General features: G+C 38.1%; 1 long non-coding RNA gene across 1 annotated transcript in view; it reads left to right on the top strand.

Moving 5' to 3' along the window:
• Nucleotides 1-25,627, top strand: part of LOC121072351 — a 51,795-nt gene extending 26,168 nt beyond the window's left edge. Inside the window, exons 2-3 of the long non-coding RNA XR_005821146.1 lie at nucleotides 22,760-22,909; nucleotides 25,492-25,627. This is a non-coding gene — a long non-coding RNA (uncharacterized LOC121072351). The remainder of the gene's footprint in view (nucleotides 1-22,759; nucleotides 22,910-25,491) is intronic.
• The last annotated feature ends 1,740 nt before the right edge of the window (nucleotides 25,628-27,367 follow it).

Below are 27,367 nucleotides of genomic sequence, written 5' to 3'. Positions count from 1 at the left end.
TAGTATCAAAAACCTGATTAGTGATCAAAGCATGTGCATACACTTTAAACTTAAATATCAGTTAAAAACAAGGTTAATTGCCATATCAGGCTACTCATGAGGTGGGAGGCTGAACCAGAACTGAACCATTTTTGCTTCATGGAGGGTTCACTTTTAAAGTCATTTATCAGAGCAGCATTCTCAGTTCACATTCTGGAGTAGTTGTCTGTTTAGATATCCATAGCTGGCCATTTGTCAGAGAGCTCCGCAGAAAGCTAACCACTTAGAAAAAAATCAACTACTTTTTTCCATAGTAGTGATTAAATATGGACAGAAATTATTTGAGCCTGCAAAATACAGAATTTCTGAAACACCAGTGAAGGAATGTTAAGACTACATCATAGAAGAATTTTAATGATGTTTTCCTTCTCCCCTTTCTAACAACTATGCTATTATGTAAATAAATCTGTGATTTTATTTTCTAAAGTGAACTAGTAAGAAAGTACCTGATAGCATATTTTCATTGGTATATTCCAAGGAATTTTTCTTTTTAGAGCATTTCCATAAATTCAGGTGAAATGTGTGGGTAGATGATAAAATTAAGATTACTGTATATTACCATTGTTATCCCCCCCCCTCCCCCCAAAAAATTCTAAATCAATGTATGTTCGGATTTATCCATATCCAGACTTTTTTTTTTCCCTGTTATCCCCCACCCCCAATATTCTAAATCAATGTATGTTCAGATTTATCCATATCCAGACTTTTTTTTCCCTGACTTAGTCTATAGATCAATGAAGGAAAACATTAGCAAATGCTCCCCGGGTTAATACAGTGCTTCAAAGAAGGAGCAGTTTATACCCTTAAGTAGAGAGCTGACTCAAAGAAATCCTGTAAATGATGAGCTGAAAAGAAAGAAGCATTTAGCCATGCAGAAATAACATGTTTCATTGCTCCTACACCAAGAAATTATGCTGCATAGTCTGGAGCTCCACCTCCTGGTGCTTGTCAAATAACTAAAAATTATTTCCAAGTGTCTCCTAACATATACAAAAACACCTCAGGGCACCCAAGCTATGTTGCTGAAGCAATTGCAAAATTTCTTACCCCACAAAAAGTCCTGTGTTAGGCTCATAGCCCCTCTGGGCAGGGAAATGCAGGTTCACTGAAAGCTTTTTTTGGGTCTCTCCAGCCCCATGGGGACCATCTGTCCCTTAGCACCTTCACCATGGGCTGGGCTTAAACACCATGATCCAGCTTTCAGTGAAAATCATGGGAGTCTGTGGGTATTGCCCCACTCGGGATTTTTTGAGAAGGGTGAAGGCTGCAATTATGTAAAAGCAGTGTGCAAAGTAGAATAAAAATTATGTGTTCTAATGTATTTGTGGTGCTCTACAGTTGTGAGACATGGAAGGAACTGTTATTAGGGGGTCAGAGTATTTTCTGGGAAATAAGTGTATGAATTTCTCAGTTAAACTGGCAACTGTTTATTTAAACATTTTTTTCTGCATAGATATAAATATGTATGGGTGTGCATAGCATAATTACACATATCATTTCTACCAGAGACGTTAAAAGGTGGTTGTTATTGGCAAAATACAACAGCCAAAGGAAATATCATACAGCCAGGTGTACTAAATGTAGAATATACATGCGAGTGTAATACATGAGGGAATAGAAAAATCAAGGTTAGGATGCCAGTTTGGAATGATGGGAGGTTAAGTTAATGAATTTTGTCTGTACATCAGCCACAAAAATATCCATAATAGGAGTGACACCACAAATAATATATTTCAGGAATATTTCTGTAAGAAGAAGAAAATTACCATTATTATGAATATTAATTGTTTTATTAGAATCTTATTCTGTCATCTTGCTGCTAAATGTACCCATTCTTGTCATACTTGTATTAACTTTTCTCCATGAAGAGATTCAGAATTGAACATCCCATCATTTCTTGAGATCATTATATGAGTCATTTAGAATGCTTTTGTGTCTATTAAAGTATTTACAAGTAAATAAGCTATTTTATTCAGCCAATCAAAAATTCTATAACTAAAATACATTGTTACTGCTGTACAGTAGCTGGATCATTAATTTAATATAGTAGCTTCATTGTAGATATGGGCTCTTTATCAGCACTGTCAATACAAGCATAGTCAATTTAATAGTTAAGTTTACAGCTGATCTATTTTTACTCTATTTCTTCATCATTTGAAGGCTAACAAAATCACAGGGAAACCTAAATCTATTCAAGAGAGAAGGAAAGAAACACAGCATATAATGTGGGACAGTGATTTCTTGGGAAGGAGTGATGGCTGTGATCTGCATTTAAGTAAGTTGCTTGTGCATTTTTTGACTGAGTGTCCATTGCTCTCCCCATTTCATCAGTGCATTCTCATTAAATATTTTTGTGAGTTTTAATCACTCTTGTTTTCATCTCCTACTTGGTGCAAAGTCTTTAAGGGTTCAGTGGAGTTGTCTACAGAGATCACCTCCATCTGGCAGCCCAGGAAACCTGAAGAGGAAAGAATAAAATATGATGGGGAATATGAAGGGGAAAGAATAAAGTATGGCCAAATTGTATTAAAGAGCTTTCACAATTTTTTTTAAGAGTAGGAGTAGCATATACTCATATCTACTCTTAAGTTTAATCACTTACAGTCTTGATCCTAAAAAGACAGATAAGAATTGATTTGGGACTATGAACTGCCTTGCTTGTGAATCATTATGCAGCAAATTCCAGTAATATATGACCGTCCTCCCACAGGGAGCAGAAAATACTAGAAATCACTTGTATTATGTATGTGGCAATTCTCTTAGAAACTATTATTGCTACTCAAATTATTGCAGATTCTTATTACAAGGCACATGCCTGATCAATAGTAGCCTTTTATTAGTTCCCTTACTGACCTTCCAATATATTAGACACGGCTGTTGTTGTAACTAAAAACTTGCCAGGAATAATGCAGAAAATTTTCAATGCATTGGTTTGAGTGGGTAACTTCAAGTAGGTATGCTTTTCTCCTCTTTTACGTGCATCAGTCTAATAATATTTTAATGAACTCTGGCCTTAAGTTCAGACTGACGAGTAGACACAAACAGATAATAGTTCTTTAGGATGAGTCTGTAATTCCACCATAATATTTCTCTAGGCTTTTGTCTCTATGACTCTGTATGGATTGCATTCTGCCATAGTATCCACAGGTGAATGAGAGCATGATCGTTGATCTGCATCAGGTTTATTGCAAGGCCTGTCACTTTTTTTTAACAATATAATTTGTATGTTTAGTATTTTTATAATAATCACACAGCCTATACCATATTGCCTGTCGGTGCAGCCAGTACAGAACTATAAGAGGTTTCAGATTTCCAGGTGAATATTTCCCACATTAATGCAATCAGCTGGACCTGAACCTAATTAGTTCCTGTCCATAAAAGGAGAGCATAAGGCTGTTTCATGTTTTGTAGAAGAAAGATCTGCTGGTTAGAGTTAGCATAAAGAGGATGGAGCTCTACAAGTGTTTGGTAGGCTTTGTGTAAGGCTGTAGGGTTTTTATGCCCCTTAGAAAATGCAGGCTGGGGTGGATTCATACTACATCAAATGAGTGGTAAACCTGTAAATACACTGAGTTTTAAGAGCCAAAATAGTTCTAACTAGCTAAGCATTTTGCAAGCTGCTCTTTAGCTACTCAACCTTGCTTGCTGATATGGTGTGCTGGTAGTGATGTATCTGGTTTCTAGGAAACATCTCCTAATTCTTAAAGTCATAGCTTGTACTTTTAGATCCCCAGAGATCACACATGACCTTTTAAATATGAGCTAGTGCTTCAAAATACTTCAGCCTAAGACTTTTTAGGAATTCGCGATTCTGGAGCATTGTTTTAAAGAGCCTGAAATATAAAACCAAACTGAGCAATCCTGAACAAGATTATCATTTTTCTAAATTTACTCTAGGATGAAAAAGAAGCTTTTTTATTATGTTCATCTCCCTAAGTGTATTCCTCATCCTTCTGATGTTTATTTCCTGTGTTGAAGACTTTCAGCTTCATATAATTAGTAATTTCGGTAACATGTTTTTACTTTGTCACATAATTAATGAAAATATTGACTGAGATCTAATGCAAGGTCAACCCCTCTACTAATAACTTTTCTGCAACAAAGTTAATCCCACTTTATATAATTTATCATTAGCTTTTCATTAGCTAGAAGCTTACCTTCCTTGCTATTCTTGTGATGTTCTTTAGCTTAACCCACACAGTCTCATGAGATATGTATCAGCGGTGTTAGCAGAATACAGAGAAGTTAGGTCTCTAGTTTTCCACAAGCCCACAGAATAATTCCCACTGAAGAAAGGTGGTAGCATGCTTTGCCACAGCTGTCCTTGGTATATCAGTGGTGTACTTTGTTACATTTCTGTGACTTATCCATTCCTTCATAACTACTTTAAACCTTACATAATATGCAGTCAGACTGAACCAAATCCCATCCATGCCTTAAATGGATAACCAGAGTTGGTTATTACTCCCACCATTGTGCTATGACAAGTTCTAAAACAGTTGTCTAATGGTGTATATGTATTCATAGCTGAACAGAAAAAAGTGTCTCTTGTTTTTTAAAGCATCTCTGAATTACGATGCCTAATTTTAACAAACATTGCAAAAACATTGTGAGATTTGACCAGATGACTAGAGAGCTACTATCTTCAGCAGCTACCCTTTACAGCTAGCAGTTGGTTTTATACCTGTACTCAGTGTGCAGCAGCACACTGGCAGAGCTCCTTTTTTAAGGAATACCAACACAATCTCCTTACCAAAGAAGTAATGATTACTACAAGTAGTGGACTTGTTTAAGATGAGGTGGCTGACAGGCAAAACAACAGACCAGAATACAGCAGACCTGACATGCTGTGTAACCTTGGGCATACTATAGCTCTGGGGCCTCAGTTTCCCCATTGCTTTTTAACAGTAGGCATGCAAACTGTTCAAGCTGTGCTTTGAGATTCATTAACGTTGGATATTAAGGAAACTATTATTAACTATTTTACTGGAGAACAAAAGCCAGATATTTCTCAAAACCTCACCAAGTGAACTTGATCAAAATGTCGTGGGAGGTCCTACAGCAAACTGTGCTGAGGGGATGCATGAATGATGGATGCAGTTCATGCATCCCCTCAGTGTGGTTGGTGCCTTTCTTCTCCAGAAGGTTTCTCCAAGTCTTTTCATGGTTAGAAATCAAATCTTTTTCATTACATTTTCCTAGAGTTTAGTAAATCCTGGCAGGACTCAATCTCAGATACGTCCATCTCCATATATATATCCATGCATATATTTATATATATACATCCTTTTAGGTATAAGCTTCCAATGTCGTGTTTGGAGACAATCAAGTATTTCCGCTGACTGCAGTGCACTTGCAGGCTTAACACAATAACTTTGTTGTATGTTTTTTCTTGTTCCTGTTAAATTGGCCTGTTGGAGACTAAGGGCTTGTGAGCTTTGCATGTTAAAGGCTAAACTCTTGTTATAGTGAAACTGATTTTTTTTAAGGCTTGAGGGAGATTAAAGGTAAATTGAAAAGAACACCATGGAGTCCTTCTGCAAGTCATTCACCTTGTAGAGCTCTAGGCTGAGAGAGCTCAAATGCCACTCTACATAACAAGCTCAAAAACACTAATTTAAATAACAAGCACAAACTCCACTTGGGAGCCACACTGAGGCATTTGTGGATTGTGCAGCCTGAACTCCCAAACAACATTGTCTGAAGGAAAAAAAAAAGAGTAGTTCCTTTTTGTAAAGTGGTAATTCAGGGCCCAAGTCTCAAAAGCATTTGAACGTTTCAAGGACTATTGCTATAACAAATTGTTCTTAACTACAAGTATTAAACTTTAAAAGGGATAGAGTACTTTTTTCGAATTCAAATTATTAGCTTCAAGTCTCACAAGAACAATAAATCTATGTATACATATTTTTCTCACTTCAACTTTAGCAGAAAGTACAATATTTGTGCTTTAAAGCTGAAAAGCTAATGCTTGCAAACAAGTGATGTAGGAGATGTCTGAGCACCATCTTAATGGCTCAGAAAGGATACAAAAGAACAAAATCTAAAAGTCCTATATCTAATACTGATCCAATAAAAATGTTTGGGACAGTGTAACAGATGTCATAGGAAGAAGATGCAACATGGGCTACTTAATAAAAAGACTTCACATGTGGTCAATAAAGTTTAGTACAAATTGTTAAATGGAATTCCATACAAGTACTGCTATATATTTGCCTGGTCATTTTAACTTTCTCAGCTACCTTAAGATGCTGTGGTTAAAATTCAACAACTGCTTTGGATTTGTCTCCATATTCAAAATTCTGTAACTAAAAAAAAAAAAAAAAAAAAAAAAAAAAAAAAAAAAAGAAATTTTTAACAATAGGAAAATATATTTGCTGGGTTTTTTACAGAGCATCTTTGCATTTTGAATGAAAATATTTCTTAATTTATCCATAAGACTTCTGAAGTTAACGTTAGAAATTAAAATATTTTACCCAATCACCAACAGTTTTAAAGACAGTTCACAAAAAAAAACAAAAGGCAAGGTGCTAATTTTACTTCTTTAAAATGAAGAAAATTTCTATTTGGGAAATAAATTCTGTGTAAGTCTCTCTTGTAAGTCCGTTGAGCTCAGTATTTCACTAGTTTTAATGGATTTTATTTTAATTTGAGTGATTTTAACATCCTTTCTTTAGACCTGAATGCTACTCTTATTCAAGAACTAGGCCATATTAAGAAAAAAGTATAGAGAACGGCAAGATCTGCAGAGCTACCTTAGTTCCTGTGAGTACTTAACTCCCAAAGTTAAGATGCCTTAAATAGGCATCTAAATATTATTTTCTGGAATGTCATTAAGTTAAACTAGGTGTTCCATTTTTACCTGTTGTAAACATTACGAATTGTGCAGGAGAAATATGTAGAGGTAATGCAAGTATATGGCTTATACAGGTAATAGGTAAGACATGAAATGTCTGTTTTCAAGCTCAGCTGCAGCACAGTGTAATTTTTTCCTGATTAGTTTTTCAAGCTACTTTTGAGGCAAGTCCTACGATTCACATACAAAGCTCTCATTCAGTCAGCAGGAACTTTGTCCACTTGCAGGAGTACAAGCTGCAGCACTTGGCCCTAGGAATTTAATATTGCTATAATGATTCATTATTGAATGTTTTAGTTGAATAGTAACTACTTAAGTGTATTAATCTCAGCTAATGAATGCAAAAACTGTTTAGTGAAAAGCTGTTTTTCTTTACATTAGCATGCAATTCTTTAACTGAAAGGTTCGAAAAGACACATCTAATTACGGTGTTTCTTTAAAAGTATTTAAGCATCAGTTATTAAAATATCATTTGAAATATGCTTATGGACCTCCTGTCGTGTTGTTAAAATGCAAAATTTTGTACTCATATTGCTACTTAAAATAGGTGTCTTTTTAGTGCTGAACAAATCCTTACAAAATCTGCTTAATGTAAAGGATTGAGCTGTTTCCTTTAAAACAGACAAGAAGATTCAAGAATCTGTGCAGAACACGCATGTCTCTGCTTAGGCTGAGATTACTGGTTGAAAATCAAAATTAGTGATGCACATTTACAAACAAGCAGTTAAGAATCCTATTGCTGAATTGGCATTAGTGGGGAAAGCCTCCAACACTGAAATCTGGCCATGTATTTGTCTGTCATTAGAGAAATATACTTCTGACTAACTACAGCAATACTAATTCTGCTTGTTGTTTATCATTCTCAAATATTTGTCCTCAAATTGGCTATTATATATATATATATGTATATCACAGGTATCTTGGTTGTAGTCTGGTGTGTTGGTCACCTGATTTTTGGGGACGCTTATTCCTCCAGGACGTGCTTGTGTTGGCCTGCAGAGGACAGAGAAGCAACTCATATCACTCATCAGAAATTCCTGCCAACCTCTATACATCTGACAGCTGTGAAGAGAATCATCAGAGAAGGAGGGTAATGTGGCATGTCAAATGTCTAGCAAAATTCTGTTTGATCAAAGGCATACAAGGAGTTAAAAAAGGTGGAGCTGTAGGTAAACACATGCATGATAAGACCCAGGTACTCTTCCAGCTACATCACGTACTACAAAGGAAGTGTGATGTGGTGGAGCTGCTCAACTTGAGCAGGAACAACTGGAAGTCTGAATAACGGTTTCTTGGCCTCAGAACAGTTTCTCTCCTCTATGGCTTTGGCATGTAATAAACATCCTTGCTGAACTATTAAAGTACAGGTTTTCAGTCTTTCACAGATACAAGGCTTTAAGAAAGCCTGTTAGATTATTTTCTCACTAAACTCCTAAACTTCTCAGTTAACCTCTTCCTGCTCTTGAATTTCAAACCTACATTATTATTATTGATTCTTTCTTTCTCTTTTTCACATTTTTCACAATGCTATTGATCTTTCTTACACTGTATTTCCGTTGCTTTTTGTTCTCTGCCTTCTGTTTCTCATTCTCATGGGAAAATCTCCATCCTTCTTGTTCAGGGCAGATGTTGTGTACCTGGGTGCCCTCAGGGTCACTAAATGCTATAGTTGTATCAAACAGGGACAGAAGAGTTGCAGATGAGGAAGGAGGGCAGAAATGCTGCAGGGCAGCTTGCAATGAGTATTCCAGCCAATGTTAATTAGCCCTAAACCTCCTTAGACTCTTCAGCCTAGGGACGGGCTATGGGCCTGCTCCTTAACATCTCTTGTTCTGTTCTCAGCTTAGTAAGTAATGATTAAACTGTGAAATTAGAGATTATAGCCTCTTTCACAAACTGTATCCTTGATTCACTTTGTTCCATCTTCCTTCCATTTATTCCTTGTGTATCAGGCAAAAGATTGCTGTTTTGTCCCACGTTTCTATTGTTCTGCCAGAGTTGGTATCGGCCAGGTGTCAGGGTTCGCTCACGGGGCTGTAGTTTGCTTTATCGAACCAGAAAAGCAATGATAGGTCACAGCACTCACACTATTTTGTTTCTTTGTATAAACAGTCACAGTGAGCCAAGCTCAGGATAGCTTCACAAACCTTTGAGAAACAGGACTTGTTTGAGACAGAAAGGACTCTGGGCCACCACCTCTGCAGCAAGCCATGCCCTCAAGTGACAGGCACTGCCCTCAGCCCCACACACATGAGATGTGTGAATCATGCAGTTTCCCTGGGTAGAATATTCACAATACAAAGAAATGAACAAAGGATTCCACACATGTGGAAAATTTAGGGTTACTTTTTTCCAGTCAAACAATAGCACAGTGGAAATATAGATAATCTGTGCTGGAGGGCACTTTTTGCATTACAAAATAACAAAAGTAATGGCCAGTGCAGGAGGTTCTTACCCACAGATGTGGTCCAACAGCTGTGGCAACCCAACCACAAACATTGTTTCTGATCATAAGCAGTAAAAAATAAAAATGCTCAGGTCTAGTACCTTACAGCACTGATTTAAAAGTGAACTTCCGTAACACATGTTCCAATTGTAGGATTTGTTGCTGTTGGGATTTGCAATTCTATTACTGTATCACTAGACCTGGGGAGAGCTTTCTTATGTAAAACAAAACAGAAGGTGCAGGACCCTGCACTTGCCTTTGTTGAACTTCAGGGGGTTTCTCTCTGCCTATCTCTCCAGTCTGTTGAGATCCTCTGAATGGCAGCACAGCACTCTGAAGTATCAGCCACTCCTCCCAGTTTTGCACCATCAGCAAGTTTGCTGAGGAGGCACTCTAACCCAAGTCACTGATGAATAAGTTAAGCAATATTGAACTAAAAAGTTTAGATTTTAGTAACTTCTGTGTAATCCTTTCTGAGTAAATAATTTTTAGTCTCCAGCTCAAAGTTGTCAGCTAGGTAAAGGGTGTTAAGGTAGCTTTGTGGCAGGTGTGGCAGCTGTCAAGTTCAAATCACAGCTGCATTCTATTTTTCCACCCCCAAAAATGTATCTAGATACATTAATACTCTTCATTAAAAATTGGTGGCTGCTAGTTTTTGAAAGATGCATCAAGAATTGCATGTAGTGTAGCAGAAGTTCAGAAGTATCAGTGCGTGTCAGCACAGGCAGGCAGCAGGGACAACCATAGGCCCATGGCTGAAACACGAAGATTAAATTTATTTTTGCTACCTTACCAGCCAAAGGAACCCCAAAGCAACACCCAGCCAGAGGCACACAAACTGGGATGCAGGCACTGCTAAGCTTGGTCTGTGCTGGAAGATCACTGACCTCCTGTTTATGAAGGGTTTGCGCAGACATAGTTTACCACCATGCTGTGATCTTCATTGCATTTTTGATCTTCTCTGTACCAAGGCAGGGAGCTCAAGGATGTCGACAGGGTGCCTCCAAGTCTACCAAACACCTATGTTATCTATACACAGATGTGCTACTTGTCAAATGCACAGAGGATGAACAGCAATAGGTATGATATGTGTCTTCTACATTACTACTTTCCAGGCTTTGCGTATTCCCAGCTGCAAGGTCACCTGAGCATATTTATGACCTTCCTTGCCAGTCTTCTGTTGTTATTCCATCCTCCTTGCCAGTCTTCTGCTTTTAACCCATTTCTTCCAACAGTGGGCATGAGGCTTCAGTGATTTCTTTGCAAAATTGGCCTTGCTGATTCCTTGCCTTTTGTCTCCAGGCCCTGCCTTCATAGTAAAAGGTCTCAGGAAAAGGAGTAGTTAGAGACTGTCTCCTCTCAAAAGACCTAACCTAATCACAACACTGGTGCCTCTTTAGACCCCTACAGTGGCATCTAAGGGGCTCGTGGAGGGGATTATGGGCAACTCCTCAACACAATGCGCAAGAGGAAGAGCAGTATAGCAACAGGAGCCCAGGCCCCTGCTGTGAGACCTAACCAGGGCTAGCAGCAGCTATCAAACTCTCTGCAAGGGGACGCAGCAGGAGAATGGCAACAGCTCTTAAACCCTCCACAGGACATTAGAGATGAGTACTAAAAAATACTAGAAAATCACACAGGAGTACTTAAATATTACTTGATCATTAACATAGTAATTACATCAGTGCTGCTCCTGCCTGATGCCATAATTTAAGAGGATTCAGCATTTTCATTATAATCAGTAGCAGTTATTTCCTGTGGTTCATTGCCCATAAAATGTTCACCATGAGAAAAAAGGGGAAGAGACTTTGCCAGGATGACAATTAACATCCACCATGGATTTGTGCGTCCCTGAGCTGCAAATCACTCTGGTGGGTGCTTCATCAGGCTTCAGGGGGGCCACACAGGGCACATTTCTTCCTGAAAGCTTTTAATAGGGGTTTTTAACTAAGATTTTTAATGGAACCTTTTCTGAGGAAACAGGACAGGGAGATTCTTGAACTGCTGCCACATTGCTCCATGTCAGACAGACCACAGCATCTGACCCTCCCAAAAGAGTTATAACACAGACTTCCTGCCCCTCCAAAGACATGGAAATGACACAACATCTTCCAAATATTATTATTTTAATATCAAAAATAGCCCAGTTATTTAGCAGTCAATTTTGAGAGCAGACCACAGTATAAACAATCATGAAGCAGATGCAATCCCACACAGGGTTTGATTTGATGGGTGCTGTGGTGAGGACAGTATCTTTCCTTTAAATAGCCACTAAAGGAAAGATATTGTGAACTCAGGTAACCATAAGAGAGTTGTGTTTAGTATCAAAGGAGTGCAAGGACTGGGAGAGAAAATCACAGGAATGAAGAGGGGCTTGCTGCTCTAAGGTAGAGCCATAGCTTTGAAGAGCTCAAACTTAACCAGAAGCTTTCTGCCATTCTTAACAGATACAAGTGGGATAAAGTATGGTTGTCTACAGTAACCATTTCATAGGCCTAGAGACCTTTACATTGTAGAACCACTGAAATGAACACATTTCTCCAGTGAATTTTTGGACTATGGACTTTGGATGTGCACCTTTTCAGCAGCTGTGTATTTACTCAGTGTATGGAAACATCTTATTCACCTACTCAGTAACTTCTCCCCTTCTTTCTGCCAACCAGATCTTACTCTGCAAGAGGTCTTCCAGCCCCATTTTTTCTCCAAGTTAGGTTCTGCTATGCCTATAACACTTCTTACTGATGCTTGTAAATTTGTTCTTCAAAATACCTAAAAAAGGAGAGTGTTGGCCCTTTATTTTTGTGACAAAGCTTTTCACCAACATTTTAAAGATGAGGTTCTGTGTTTACTATGTTCTATGGAACACACAGTAATGCTTCCACAATACTGTAGACCTGTGCAGGATGCATTTGCTATGAAGGCTGTAATCTTCTGATCTAAGGATATAGAAAGTGAACTTTCAAGCTCTTTCATCAAAATGAAACTTCAAAACAGTTATAAAATGTGATTTCACCTAACAAACTCTCACACATTGTGCAAATGGGAATGTAAATGATGGTTCCTATCTACCAAGTAGACTGTGTGATTAATTAATACATTACAAAAGAAAAAAGTTTGACATTTAAAGCAAGATTGGGTGACTCTTTCAGTGTATTAAGTTTTATGGTTTTGATCTGAACTGGGCAAAGAATTATAACATTCAATCAACTTGAACACTTTCTATTGATCTGCATAGAAGATTGGAAAAAAAAGATATATGGTCTCACTACAAGCTTTTTTTTCCTGGTTTTATTTGCTTTGCAAGAGAGCAATATTTTTCTAAGCATAGATTGAATGCAATGGCTCCATAAAATGGCCCAGGAGGCTTCTACAGCACCATTAGAAGCACATTCTCTCTGCTCAGAAGCTAGTGAGCAATATTGCTGAGGAAATAGAGTCCCCTGGTATATTATTCCCACAGTGGCCATGATGAACCAGCACTTGAAATTCATTTGAAATAATTCCATGCTGTGGTGACTATGATAAAAGTAGTGCAGTGAATTTTTCCCTTAAAACATTGCTTGCCATAGGAATGACTCCTTCAGAAATTAAGTACCTGGGGAAATCATTTGAGATGAGATAATTAATATCAGGACCATAAATGTTGCTTTGCAACTCCATGACACATAGTTTTTATTTATTTTTTTCTTTTCCTTTTTTTTTCCTTCCTGTGCTCGAGTTTTCTAAGAGCAGATTGTGGTTGCCTTGACCTCATCTGTTAACTGAAGTTACCCTCCAAGTGCTGAACAGAGCTGTTGGACTCAGTGCAGATATGGGATCTGGCACACAAGATCATTTGGGAGGTAGCTGTGACTCGGGGCACAGCTCCTCCTCTGCTTCCTTCACTCGCATAAGGTGGGGAAGACGTGCAAAGTGCATTCTCTCACCCAGTCACAGCATGCAGCAGGCCAAGGCTGCCTCAACAGTCTGGGTTGCTGTCATCTCCTTTGGATATGGTTCCTAGAAAAGAACATGTCAGCAAGGAATGATAAGCCAAGTATGGCACAAATTCTGTCCTACCCTCCACTGAAAGACCAAGCTGGTGAGAATTAATAGACCATTGATGCAATACCCTTTGAACAAGAGCAAAAAGGAACCTCCCTGAGAAAACAGAGGCACCTCCTCTGAAATTAATCCATGACATCGAACTGCTGTAACCGAGAAGACAGTTTGTCCCCACTGTTTAACTTTGCCACATTTGGTACCACCTGCAATGACATTTCATTACTATAGAGTGACAGCAGCAAAACTACCATGCAGTTATCAGCAGGAAGGGAAATTAGTGATGATTATGATTAACAAAACAACTCTGGCTCAGCCAATGCTGAGAGAAGGCAGCCTCTGAAGGAATCAAATGCTGGAAGTATCAGGAATGAAATATCAGCACCACCCTGTGGCTCCCTTGATCCGTTTCCTTCTTTTTGGGGGTAAAAAGGGACCAGATGCGGCAAGGCTGCCTCAGAAGGAAGAGCGTTGTTTCTTTCTGGGATTTTCTCTTTCACTTGGCTGATGCTAAAAACTCATCCTGGCACCCTCCCTACCTGAGTGAAGTCTAAAAAACTATTCAGCAAAGATAGAAGGTTTTGTGAGACGAGTACCCTGCTCATCAGCAGCCCAAATTCTGACCTGTCTTCATATATGCAGCTCTTTAAACTGTTCCCACAGGGCAATGCAATCTGATAGCAAGTTTAAGGAAATACAACTGAAATCTAATCCTGCTCCTATCATAGATTTTGTAGATTTCCCTGTTGTTTTCATCTGATTCAGACAATTAACTGGAAAATGGATGTAAGGGTGGAAGAAAACCTTTTTTTCAGAAAATCAGTGGCATAGACATAACTAATAGCTGTGATTTAATACCCCCAAAGTGACATTTCTTTTGACTGACTTGTATAATGGAATCCAAATAATAAATTTATCCAAAATATATACCAAGTTTTAGGATGCATGTGACCATCTGTGGTAAAGGATGTTGTTACAACCTCCATGCTGGATGACTGGAACGTATATTCCAACAAAACATCTGCTCATGCAAATGCTCACAAATGAGCAGAACACCAATGCCATGGCAAATCACACTATTTGTCCAGTTAGCTCAGCAAGCTGTCCCAGAGAAGACCTTTCCAAGTCACAATTTCAAAGAAAAAAATATTTAACAGTGGACAACTGGGATCCCAAAGCACACTTACCCCACACCATAAAAAGCAGGGAAACATGTAACAAGTCATTCCTATAAAAGTTGAGGTTTCTAAAATTGCTTTCTTCCCACACTTTGAATTACTTCTAACTGGAGTGGCTTCAGTCTTTTTTAGAGGATGCTCTGGGAGTAGGGTTGAGGTTCTTCTTCCCATAAGGAAAGAATGAGAAGGAATCTCTGTAGGAGTCTGTCGGACTGAGTGATTAGTTTCATACTGCTGAGACTTTATTGTAATGTTAATGGTGTGTTATGGTGCCTAAGGTCTTGGATAAGCACCATTTATAATTTTAAATCAAAGTAAATAAATTCAGGAGTCATAGGAGAAGCTTCTTGCTTAATCTTATCAGCACTGTGGCATAACTCCAGTCATAATAAAATTATGTATTCTACCTATTTAAGAAACTACACACATTGAAACTTCAATTTTATTTAAATACTAAAGAAAACATTAAGATGATGAAATTTATCACAAAGTATATATTTTGCCATTCTACTAGTTTAGTAAGAGAGTAAAGAAGGGTTTTAAGCCACCATACAGGAAATGCAACTACCAGTTTCCCTTGATTACTAGATTACTGAATCAATGTTTTGAATCTTGTTTGTACAGAGATTCCCACCAAAATCAGTAATGTCCTTCTCATTTTACTTATTTAAAGTGTTTAGTTTTTAAAGTATAGTAAATGAATAAATTTACAGTCAAAGTAAATAATAAATCTAGCTCAAAGATTACAGTTTCCCTAACTTTAAATTTATGGACAGAAGATGGTTATTGTTTTTCCCACTGCCATAGATTTTTCTCTTTTGTGTGTGTGTGTGAGCAGGAAACATCTGGCTGGTAGCTAGCTACCCACTGTAGCACATTATATGCGTTTTAAACACCTAATGAGTATTTTGAGTGTGGCTGTAAGTAAGCAATTGGTAATGCAGCCGATGAACATGACCTATTCTCTATTTGCCAGAAGCATGTATTTTAGGGAGGTAATCTGATCCTTCATTATGACAGGAAAAGCATATAAATAATGAAGTCAGAAGTAGCATTACAATTATTTTTGTCACAGTAGTAATTGTTATTAAATTCCATATTTGTTATGGTTAGGGAAATAGCTTTTGTACACCCATTCCTGAGGCTTACTCAGTCTAACTCCATCTCAAAACCAGACAAAACTAAGGAAAAGTGTAGATGTATAAATGCTTAACAAAAAATAAATAAATAAATAGTCAAACTGTTCTATTCCATGCATCTCTATTCTACGCATTTTTCATCAAAATCATTTCAAAGTATCTCAGTTTATACTTTAAGGAAAGTTCCTGTTGAACAAGTGAGAGTTTTGGCCATCAAAGCACAAAGTAAGAGCAAGAGACCTGAACCACAGAGACTTATGTGTCAGCTAATGGTGTGAGCTAGGTCAGTTTAGCTGAATTGTGGAAGCTCCCCAGTGGACATTTAAATACGTTCTCCTCTGTTTATCCCTAACCCTTTAAATTGGTGCAATTTATGTGTTTAAGTGAGGCCTTTATTTCTATTTTTTTCTCTCATTCTTCTCATATTCTGAGAACATGGATACTGTGAGAATTTTCCATGCAATAAGTCTGTTCTGTGAATAAAGGACTAGCTGCTGTAGGACTACTGAGGGCTATAAAGCACTTCAGGTTACACTTCCATTTACTGTCTGTATGCTTCAGCTTATTTACAAGAACTTTAAAAAATAATAATCCATTGTCTTTTTCTCTTCTCCCATCATTTCCTTTATGTATTTTTTGCTGTTGGTAGTACCACATTCTTGCCCTGTACACGCAGTGCTATGTCTACAGCGAGATCAGGCTTTCGATTATGCCCAAAAGTTATATTTTCAGTAATTACTTCACACATTCATGCATATGCTTATCCAGCTAGCTGAAACCCATTTCTGATTCGATTATTTTTCTTTCCCTGGACTTAATGGAAAGATGCAAGGAAGCAGCTTCAGATTGACTTTCAGAAATGAGTCCTTCTTATCAGGAATTAGTGTTCTGTTGCATTTCACCAACAGTCATTAAAGTTTGAAGAAGATGAGATGCTACAATGCAGCCAGATGTGCTACACACTTACAGGTGGTCTGTTTTCCATTTGGGTTTTGTTGGTGCAAAAGTTTGTGCTTCCATACCAGATTGGAATGTCTCGGGTATAGCCATGCACAAAAGACATAGTGAAATTGGAGCCTTTGGTATCTTCACCTGCCACTGGACCAAACATGTTACTGAAGTACATTCACTCCAGTAGTTGCAGATGTTTGCATTTGCACAGAATGAGGAAATATCTCCTTCATGCAAAACGAGAAGAATTCATCCAACACCCTTTTATTAAGCTGTAACGCCAGCCCCTGGCCAGTGCTGTATGGGAACACCAGTTTGTGGAAAACAGATGGACATTTGTACCAGCTCCCGGAAAATCTTGGCAAAGATAAAAGCATCTGAGGCAAAATTCCCTTCAAATTGCACACAGGGGCACACTGTGTTTGCAAGGCAAACATGACTGACAGTGCCTCCTTCAAGTGTAGTTCAGATTCACTCCATTCCTTTAGGTAAATGGAGATTTGAAAAAACAGCTTAATCCTCAATGTGTATATACTCCCAATTTTCAAAAAGTAAGGCACTGGGTTTTCCTAAAGCAGATATGATTCATCACCTAGAAACATGCACAGCATCATGGTGGCACCATCCACTTGTATCCATCTACCTGAGGATCCCAGACGTATCTAACATACATTGCAAAAAAGCCAAGAACCAATGCTTTAGTTACTATCTCTGCTAATTTTCTTTTAAATTTCACTTTCAACCTTTTCTGCATTGCAGAGTATGTGTCAACAGACCAGAATTAAAAAGGTGACAAACTGTGAAGAATTAAAACTTCTAATTTAACAGATGAGCAACTGCAAATAACAGAATCTCAGACAAACACTATTTTAATGAAAGGTGACATGCCAGAGATAAGACGTTTTTTTTACTCTCTCTTCATCAGGTAACAACAAATTAGTTTAGGAAGCCATACAATAACGCTGTGAATGCAATAACAAATTCATATCCTGTGCTGTTAGTTTTGTTTGCTTGTTTGCTTTCTGAAACCATATATGACACTTCTTTTGTAATAGTATATTTTCTTCACACTAGAAGTGTCAACATTTGTTCATGTCTGGGCTAGCTCTCATTCTTATTACTATCAGGTATAGGGCTTATTTTTCTTCTCCTCAGTGGAGCTTTACATTTTAGCCTGCTGAGTGATGGGGGGAGGGCAAGCACTGCTGCAGCTTTCCTGAAGTTTTCTAGCACATTGCGATACTTCACGGGTACAGAAATGGTCGGATATATGTTGGCCAATTGCTTGTAATGAAATTTTCCAGTGCAATAAACATCAGAAGGAAAACTGAAAATGTATGAAGCTCTCTAAAAGTACAATTCTGTTGGTAAGCATTGCTTGGCTACCTCTCTAAGGATCACATTGAAATAAGTTTTCAGATATATGCAATTAAACTCAAATGAGCACAAAGGCTAAATAACTTCAAATGACTTATTAACAAAATACTGTTTACTACGCAGTGGGTGGTCATGCATTGTTGTACATAAGATCACAGAAATAGCTCCTTCTGTCCCACTGTGCTTCAGAGGGTAAAGCATGACAAGGAAAGGTTTCTGTAAGTCATAATTACGTGAACAAAATAACCAAAACCTCGATCCAGATCCTGATAACGAGATTTCCTACTCAGTGACAGCTTACCAGGGGTCTTTGAGGTGTCCGAGTCAGCCCCCAGCACCTCTTCCCGCTTGCAGTCCTGCATGTATGGTATAAATGCCCCTCAACAGCATACCCCAAGATAATTATTTACCTACTCTCTACTCATGGGCTTGAAAATAACTCTCATATATTTCCATATCTATGGCAGATGCCACAGTAAATCAACCAGTGGGAGTCCCTCATACGCGCCTCTGCCTCACTGGGTATTAATGAGTTTTTCATTTAACTTTCATTAGGGAATGATTTCTTGAATTCAGCATATGGGACTGTGGTTTAAATTGTTTAGAAGTGACACTTTGGCTCTGCAAATGTAAAGTATATATGACAATGGGGAAAGCTTGCCTACATAACCCTCCTGTGATTAATTGATGTGTATTTTATGTAATAATCTGAATTTAAAGCAAATGCCACGACTTGTGTTTTTCCCCTCTGAAAAATAATATATGTTACGGCATGAACTAGCTATGCCTTTTTAGACTGCAACTAAATCTCATCATAAATGAGTCTGTTTTATGCATGTTTGGGGAAAAAGGACTTTCCCACTTAGCGACATCTTAGAATAAATAATGGAACTGGGAGGTTGTTTTGCTTAGATTATAACTGGCAATTGAAAGCCAGCAAATAATAGGAAGGAAATATTGAAGATTATTGGAAGAAATAGCACAGATGTGTCCAGTGTAGGCAAAGGTCACTTACAGCTTCATGTGACATCAAATGACATCCATTCATTCCATACCACAATTGAAAATAATATATATATTTATCACAGCAGCTAAGGACAGTGGCCTGGACTGTTCCCTTCTTGTGCTGCCTTGGTACAAATGCCAATCAGGAAGAGATGAACACTGCCCCTAATATTTACCATCAAAACATAAAAGAGAATTAATGTTTTGAAGGAGAACATGAGAACATTGTAAAAATATTTTTATCAGTGAGATAAGCAAATGTGTCTGCACATTGGGAAAATTAATGTCAGGTTTGGAGAGGGATCATGTAATGGGCAAATCCAATAAATATAAGATCTTTGATTTTTCATGAGGACTTTGTTCCAGATTGAAGGGGAGATATTGTGACAGAAGATATTAATGTGCTTGTTTGAGTCTTTAGCAAGAAGGTTAGGAAGAATGGCATCGTAGGCTAGAGAAAGCATCATAAAGTACTTAAAAACAGTTGGTAAGATGGAGATAGGTAATGAAGTGCATGGTGATGACAAGCAAAGACTTGTTTTTTTTATAAAGGAGGGAATTAGAAGAGAGGTAAATGCAACAAAAGAAGAGGCATTATCAAAGGGGCAAGGCAGGGAAGTGATATTTGCAGCTACATTTGGGTAAATAAAAGCTGCTAAAATTTAGACTCATTGAGTCAGCTGAAGGACCTGGAAACAGATGAATCAGGAGTTAATATCCTTGCTGATATTACTATGTGATAATGAATGAGTAAAGTAAACGTGAAGAAGAAGGAAGAAAGAGAAGTAACTGGAGAACTGGGCAAGGACAAGAATTTGTTGGGTGGGAAAGAGGCTGAGAGTCATACTTGCATTATAAAGAGACAGGATGAGAAAAGTGATCAGTTATGATTATGGAAAAGTGGATGGAATATGACCAGGGAATACCAGGGGACAGACCATAGGAAGAAAGCAGAGGAGAAACTTCTCTATATTTCTGTCAACTTCAGCCCTGACCTACTGTTGAAATCAGTCCTGTCACAATGAAAGACAATATGAAGAAGGTGAATATCAATCAAACAAAACAACTAGTCGATATGAGCATGAAAGGCAGCAGTTCTGACCCTGGAGAAATATTTTAGCAGAGCAGGTAGGGCCAGGGCAGTCCCTGTACCACCTCAGTGACCTCTCAGCTCCAGGCTGAGGAGGAGTCACAAGATGAAGGGGTCTGAAGTGGCCTCATTGCACACCCCTCATGTTGTGTAAGAACTTCCCCTGTTATACTTATCACTCTTTAAATAAAAAGATGAATAAAAAGATGTTTAAATTAAACATCTCACCTGGACAAATACAGTACGTGTTAGCTGTTCTCATGAGGATTGCAGTTTACCTTTCAAGCTATTTGATTTTGCTGCAGATTCTTCTTTGAATCTGCCTACTGTTGCATTCAGCAATTTTTATTCCAGAATATTTCTTCTTTAGTCACCCCGAAGATCTTTTCAAGTGGGTGACTGAGACCTACCATATGCTTTCATTGTCACATGAGACTTCCTCCTAGATCATTACTAAAGTAGAAATATATATTCTCCAGCCTATATAGAAAAGCCTAGATCCTGATCTCATCTGTAAGATCAAAATCTGGTACCAAACTCCCGCTCATTACAAAAATCAAATCCTGCAGCAGGGGATCCTGGCACCGCTGCCTCTCATAGGGAAGCAAGACTTTTATCAAGCCTTTCCGTAAGAAATAAACTATGATATTGGCTCTGTCAGAAAGAGAAAAAGAGTAGATATGCCACTTGTTGCAGTTTCTTTCAGTGGTACAATATATTTAATAAGAAGCCTGAGTACTAATTCAACAGTGACAAAATGTGATGTATAAATGATTTATAAATTAAAGCATTCATTCAAATTAACAAAAATACTGATGGTATTATACAGAACCATCTGTACTGTGCCATCTGCCAGGTAGAAGGACAAATAAAAATCAAGTAAGTTCATTAATAATCTTTCAGGGAGTACATAAAATTTTCACTAAATTAGATTTACAGATATCCTTACCTTTTTTAAGCAAGAACATACTGTTGCCGTTATTTATGTGTAAGATGCAGACTTAACCTGAAATATGTCACCTAGTTTACATAAGTAACACTTAAGTAACTCTGCGGAATTTATGAAACCTCTTTATTATTCATTATTTAGTAAATTTAAGCCTGGAGAATGTTCCACATTAGGAGCCCAAGTACAATTTAAGATCTGGGTTCCTTGTAGGTGCTGTAAAACTCCAGAAGCCTGAAGGTAGAGAAGGTAGGTCACATAAGTCATGAGGAGAGCTCTCTGGGAGGTTCCAAGGACTCATGGGTACCTTTACAAACAAGCAGGATCTTGCTGTACAAAACTCCTCCTAAAAACAGGTCTGTTCACCGTAGCTAAAAATAGGAAGTCCCAACACTTTGATAAAGTAGTCCTAAAAGAATATAAACAGGGCAGTCAGGCTCCATGCCTGCACAAGTTCTCTAAAAATAGAGCTGTGGGAAGAAACAAGAAACATAATTTGCAAGCACCTGCAGAAGGCAAGATAGAAATACCAGGCAGACCATTTCCCACCCAGCCCCTTTCCCTGCCTCAGCGAGATAGTACAAACAAGCAGTATAAATATTTCTGTGAGGAATTACCTAGTTTGCGATTTTCTGTGTTGGCCGTTAACATCAGCTTTCTATTGATTCCTTTTTTTCATAACTGATACATCTTAACGTCCGAGAGATTTTCCCAAAATCTTTTCCTTAATCACATACCTTCACATTCCTACGTAAACAATCCATTTCCATTTTGTTCATGCACATTCAGCATTTCCAGATTCAAGCTTCTTGTCTCCCAAACAAACCATGTTTCAGTCTTTTAATCCTTCCTCATAAGTAAATCACTCTGACTATACTAATGATTCTCTGGCTCATCTTTGCACTCCATTCAATTAGCCAAGATATTTATCTCTGGTGAAGATATACTTACATTTAAAAAGACACAGAAGGGAATCTTATTTTTCTGCTCCAAAGCATAATGACACTCTATGCTTCCCTAACATTGCTGCTTTGGTGCAAACTCATCTCTAATTTCCAATCTGTTATCTCCTTGAGCTTTGGCAGTGTCGTGCTTTGCTAGGTCACTCCCTCTCACTGCATCTCTTTTGTATTAATTTCCTCTAGATACACTTATCTTTCATTTTCTATGGCTCTAAGTCTTCTAAGGCTTGCCTGTTATTTTTGGTCTATACTTCAAGTTCTTTTTCCTTTCCTTTGGATCTCTGGTATTTGCAACACTTCACAAGTTAATGTCATCTACAGATTTCATTAATTTCATTTTTCTGTCCCTTTATAATTATAAAAATAACACAAATATCATATGAGATCAAACACAAGAAACAGTCTTGTAGTAGCCTGTAAGCTGCTACTTTATCATTTAAAGATTCTTCTTTGTCCCAGATTTCAATGTGTATTGCATGTCCATGCACAAACCAATTGCTTTGAGAGCACATTTCCAGGTACATGAAAAATTCATAAAAATTGAATCATATTACACCCCTCGTGCTCTCTCCGGTGTCTAATGCTGTAATTCTTTCACAAGAATAGCACTTGAGTTTGAGCGGCAAGATCAGTCCTCTGTGAACCCAAATTGCTTTATGTCTAGATCATTAAGGGCCTTTATCAGTCCTCACTTTGTTAATTTTTTGTGGGGCTACTTCATTTCTGCAGTTGGATTGCATGGGCAGACACACTTTCTGGCATCACAAAGAGGACACTCGGCCATCTGGACCTGCTCTACATCAAGCACAACTCTGAGGCCACTCAGACCGTCATGGAGATACCAGGACTGTGTTAGAAGACAGGACTACTAATATAGAGGTATAGTTTCTAGACCTGCTCTATACAAATGCTTTTCCACAAATTTATTTGTATGGGAGTGTAGATCTTTGTTACTCTGTTTTATTCACTGTAACTGTTAATATTCAGAGCTAGTTACGAGATCAAGACCACAGCCAGATGTTCTGCATATGAAAGGTAGCAGAAAGTTCAGCTGTAGAAACAAGCAGGCATTGTCAGAGTATTGGGCAAACTGGGCAATCCTGCAAGCATCCACACCTGCAGCATGTGAAAATGGAGGGACAAGCAAAGTGGGAAAATCTCTATTGTATCTAACAGCTGAGGTTGTCAAGAGCATGACTACTGGTTAAATGATTTCCTCTCCAAGGAGGAAGTAAGTTTCCAACATAATTTTTTCAGAAGCAGGGGCTAAAGTTCAGTCTTAGAACTGAAATTCCCTGTCTTTTTAGCCAGGTAAAGATAGCCACAAGAGCTTGTCAGTACAAACACCCAACCAGATGCAGGCACACGAGGAAGATTTCAGCTCTTGAATATCACATGTTGCACTAACAGCTATTGCCTATCTCCTCCAAAGCCATTTCAGAGAAATACATGGGTAGGATGGCATCTTTCAATGAGTTGCAGGTGTTCATCAGGGTTTCTCAGTTCTTCCCAGCCACAAGGAGCCTGCAGGGACAGATGTGCTGCTGTCCTCGGCAGGAACTGAGGGACAAGGTCTCAGTTTCTGAAGTAAGAGTAACGAAGAGCTGTGAAAGCGAAGAGGAGTCTTCCTGCTTATTACATTCCTTGGTATTTCATGCAGTCCTGGAACTTCAGATATTTTAGAATTTACAGTTTAAAATGTCAATATCAAAGATTTGCTCAACCTATGTAGTTTCTCCCTAGCTGGTGCTGATATTATCCATCTTGGAAAAGGAACTTTGTGTTCTCTCTGTGAATGTGTGTGTGTGTGTACATATATATAAAAAATGCATATGTTTATAAAATACATATATAGTACTTCCCTTAGTTTCAGAATGTCATTCCCTGTGGCCTTACCTCTATTACACACATCATTCATTAGATTATGAAAACCATTAATGTCAGGCAGCAGAACCAAATGTATTCACTAAGGGACCACCATTAGCATATCAAGTAGCTATTTCTCAGCTAAATATTCCTGACAGCCCTCATTACATATGATAGATGCGCTTTATAAGAGGTAGTAGTTCCAGAAGAAAATAAAATCTCAGCATTCTACCACATGTGGCCCAATAACTAGATATCATTTTTTGACTGTCTGTTTGCATTTCTTTCCTTTTTTTTCTTTCAGAATGAAAGAGTTGTAAAACTCACAAATAGATTAACTGCATAATTCAAAATTCATTAAAAATTGTGGACCTAATTTAGCCTAGTTTCTGAATTCTGCAGGTGCTTTTGTAATGGGATATCAAACACTGTGTGCTATCATAGTTGTATTGCCAGCAGCCTGTCAGAGAGAAAAAGAGATATAACCAAAAAAAAAAAACAAGTAAGGCTGGAATTTAAAAGACCATGCATTGCAGAAAATTTTCTGAGTGGAAACCCAATATTTTCTAAGGTAAGGAAAAAAAGGGGGAAAAAAAAGACAAAAAAAACAGATCTTGAAAGTGAAAAAAAGTAACTGCAGCAATGCCTTATGAAAAACAGACAATTGCATATGGAGAGCCTCAAGCAAGTCTGTCTAAATACCTACTTACACTTGCAGTCTCCTGCTAGGTGGGCACAACTGGGGCAACTGGTAACTCCCTTTGTGGACATATATACTCCAGCACTTCATTTCACAATGTGACGAGAAGTAGTTTGAAACTTTCTGCTGTGCATTTCCCTGTAAAAGTCAGTAGTGTAGCACAGAGACATGTAACACCAGGGAAAGTTTGTGTTAGGAAGTGTTTAAAGACCAAAACTTTTTTATTTTTCAAGTAGATTTGACATTTCTGTTCTTGGGCCATTGAAAACAAGTAGTATGACGTTCAAGGGATCAAATCATGTCATTTACACTCATGATGACAGAGTTGAAGCCAGGCAAAATCACCTAGCAAAAATATATTTTCTCGCGGAAGGAAATCTAAACATCTCTCTCTGTCTAGCTGTCTTCAGGTGGGCAGTTCCACAGACATCCATTATTCCTATTTTATAATTAATTAATCTCTTTTATTGATTCTAGATCTGCCCTAAAATTGGATCTAATATGTAATATTTTATTTCACTTCTCTCTCCTACATAAGCAAACATTCCGAATGAAGATGTCTACCCCAAAAAAAAAAAGCCATTGGTATTAGAAATATAAACTGAATTATGGCTAGATTTAATTAAATCAAACTGATGACCTATGGTGAGAGTCTATTGTCCATATCTTTTGTTATTTTGGTGATTTAGCAGTGCAGCCAAAAATGCAAGAAATTTGTTATTCTACTTAAATTTAGCATTAAACTTATGCATTTCTTCTTTCAGGCAGTCAAGCTCAAACATCAAGTTCAATGTTTGAGTTTGATATTCGAGTTTGAAGTCAAGCTCAAATTCTGAAAAATTGAGTTGAAATATGTTTTGCTACTTATTCACATACTTTCACAACTGTCATGTAGCTGGACAACGTCTGGGATGATGTAGAGTGCAAAACTGATCTCCCTCAGCACCAGCAGAACCAAATCCCACCAACAGGTGTAGAGCAACATGCCGCTGCTGTCTGGACTGAACATCCTTCTGCCACTGACTGGATGACTCAAGGCCCAGGATCTTCTTAAAAATATAAGGTAGGGGGAAGGGCATAATTTCAGGAAATGTATGTTTTCCATCGTACCTGACTGCTTTTCTTTTTTATTATTATTATTCCATTATTTCTGGAGACAAGAGGAAACTATATTTAAATAATGATTCTTAAATAACTTCAAACCCTCTACAATTTCTATCACAATACCACCAGTTATTAGTCAACACGAGGCTTGTCATAATTCCTTAGAAAGAACAACATGTTTTTATGGGTACCAGTGGGGTGTTTTTTTTTAATTAAACATTTTTATGAAAAACAGAAGTCCACTGAAACTCAGTAGTTTATCTTAAGCTAAGTTATGCCACTGTATCTTCATTTTCACTGTTATTCAATGTAGCTCGATAAAAGCTGGTTAAGGCCATGATCTTCTGGCTACAGTGCACTTTCAGATGAGATACAAATTCAGTACTTAGTAAATGAATACAGAAACATTGGGACACAGCAGAAATAAGCTGATAAATATCCATGCTTCTTGGCAACTCATCAAATGAGAGGGGAATTTGTTTTAACAACCAGCTGCTTCCTAGGCTTTTGTCTAGGCACTATCAAAAATCGAGGATGCAGCCTTGGGCTCTGTGTCATACAGCATATACTCCAAACCACAGGGAGTGGGTCCAGGACAAGGAGGGGGCCAGAACCCAGCCCGAAGTGGGGCTCAGCTGCAGCAGGGGCTGCAGGAATGGCTGAATTGTGTGGGCAGGGACCAAGACCGCCATCACATCCCTCCAGCACCCATCTGCAGGAGCCCGGAGTCAGGGCCTTCTCCCTGGCCCACCGTCCCCACATTCCAGCCAAAGCCCACTGTTCCTAGGTGAAGGGACAAAAAGCAGGGTTGGGGAACTGATGATCCCAACCTACCTGTAAAGAAAAACAATATACTTCTAAAACACGTATTAAGGTCAGCAGCCACAGACACATATATATTTTTATGACACTACTGCCTGGTAGACCAGCAAGGCAAACTTGTAACACACCAGCCATTTCTGTGTCATCCAGAATGATTCAACTTCAAATACTTCCAGACTATTAACAGGTTCCCAAGTGTAAACTTTTTGACATATTTTGCTAGATTATCTAAAGCTTTCTAACGAATCAATCTTTCTATCAACCTGACTCTAACTTTTCAGAATTACTTGTGACTGAATTAGTGCTTTATAGTACTTTCATGTTCAAAATTAAATGCCACGGGTTCAGCATAGTTGAGTCAGAAGGAAAAGCCCTGAATACCAATGGCCATTCTCTGCAACATCATGTGTTTGCACAAAATTCCCCAAATGTCTGACTTTTCCAATTGCTTTACAACATTAAAAACCTGCGTTGCATTTACTGGAGAGCTTTCCATGTTTTTTTCCAGCTGGCCATCATATTCCATTCACATCTTTCCCAAATTTCTGAGTTTATATTTGTCAGTCTTTGTCTCATTTTGGCATCCTGTGCTGTCTTTTGCAATTTCTTCTGTTGTGTTCTTTTTTCTTTCTGACTCCTTGTCCTTACTACTAATATGTTAATGTCATTTACTGTTTCATTCTTGTTTTGTTCCTCCTTCCATACCATTCATGAAAATATTAGCTAAGATGCAGCTTCTCCAAGGACACCCACTGCTGTCCTTATTGTCCTTCAACTATGATGCTTTAGCTGGGTTTTTCCTCAGCCTACACAGCATTGTATTTGAAACAAAGTAAATTAACTTT

Source organism: Cygnus olor, chromosome 6, assembly GCF_009769625.2.
Source record: "Cygnus olor isolate bCygOlo1 chromosome 6, bCygOlo1.pri.v2, whole genome shotgun sequence".
NCBI lineage: Eukaryota > Metazoa > Chordata > Aves > Anseriformes > Anatidae > Cygnus > Cygnus olor.
The sequence above is the reverse complement of the archived record's forward strand: the minus strand, read 5'-3'. Positions and strand labels throughout refer to the sequence as shown.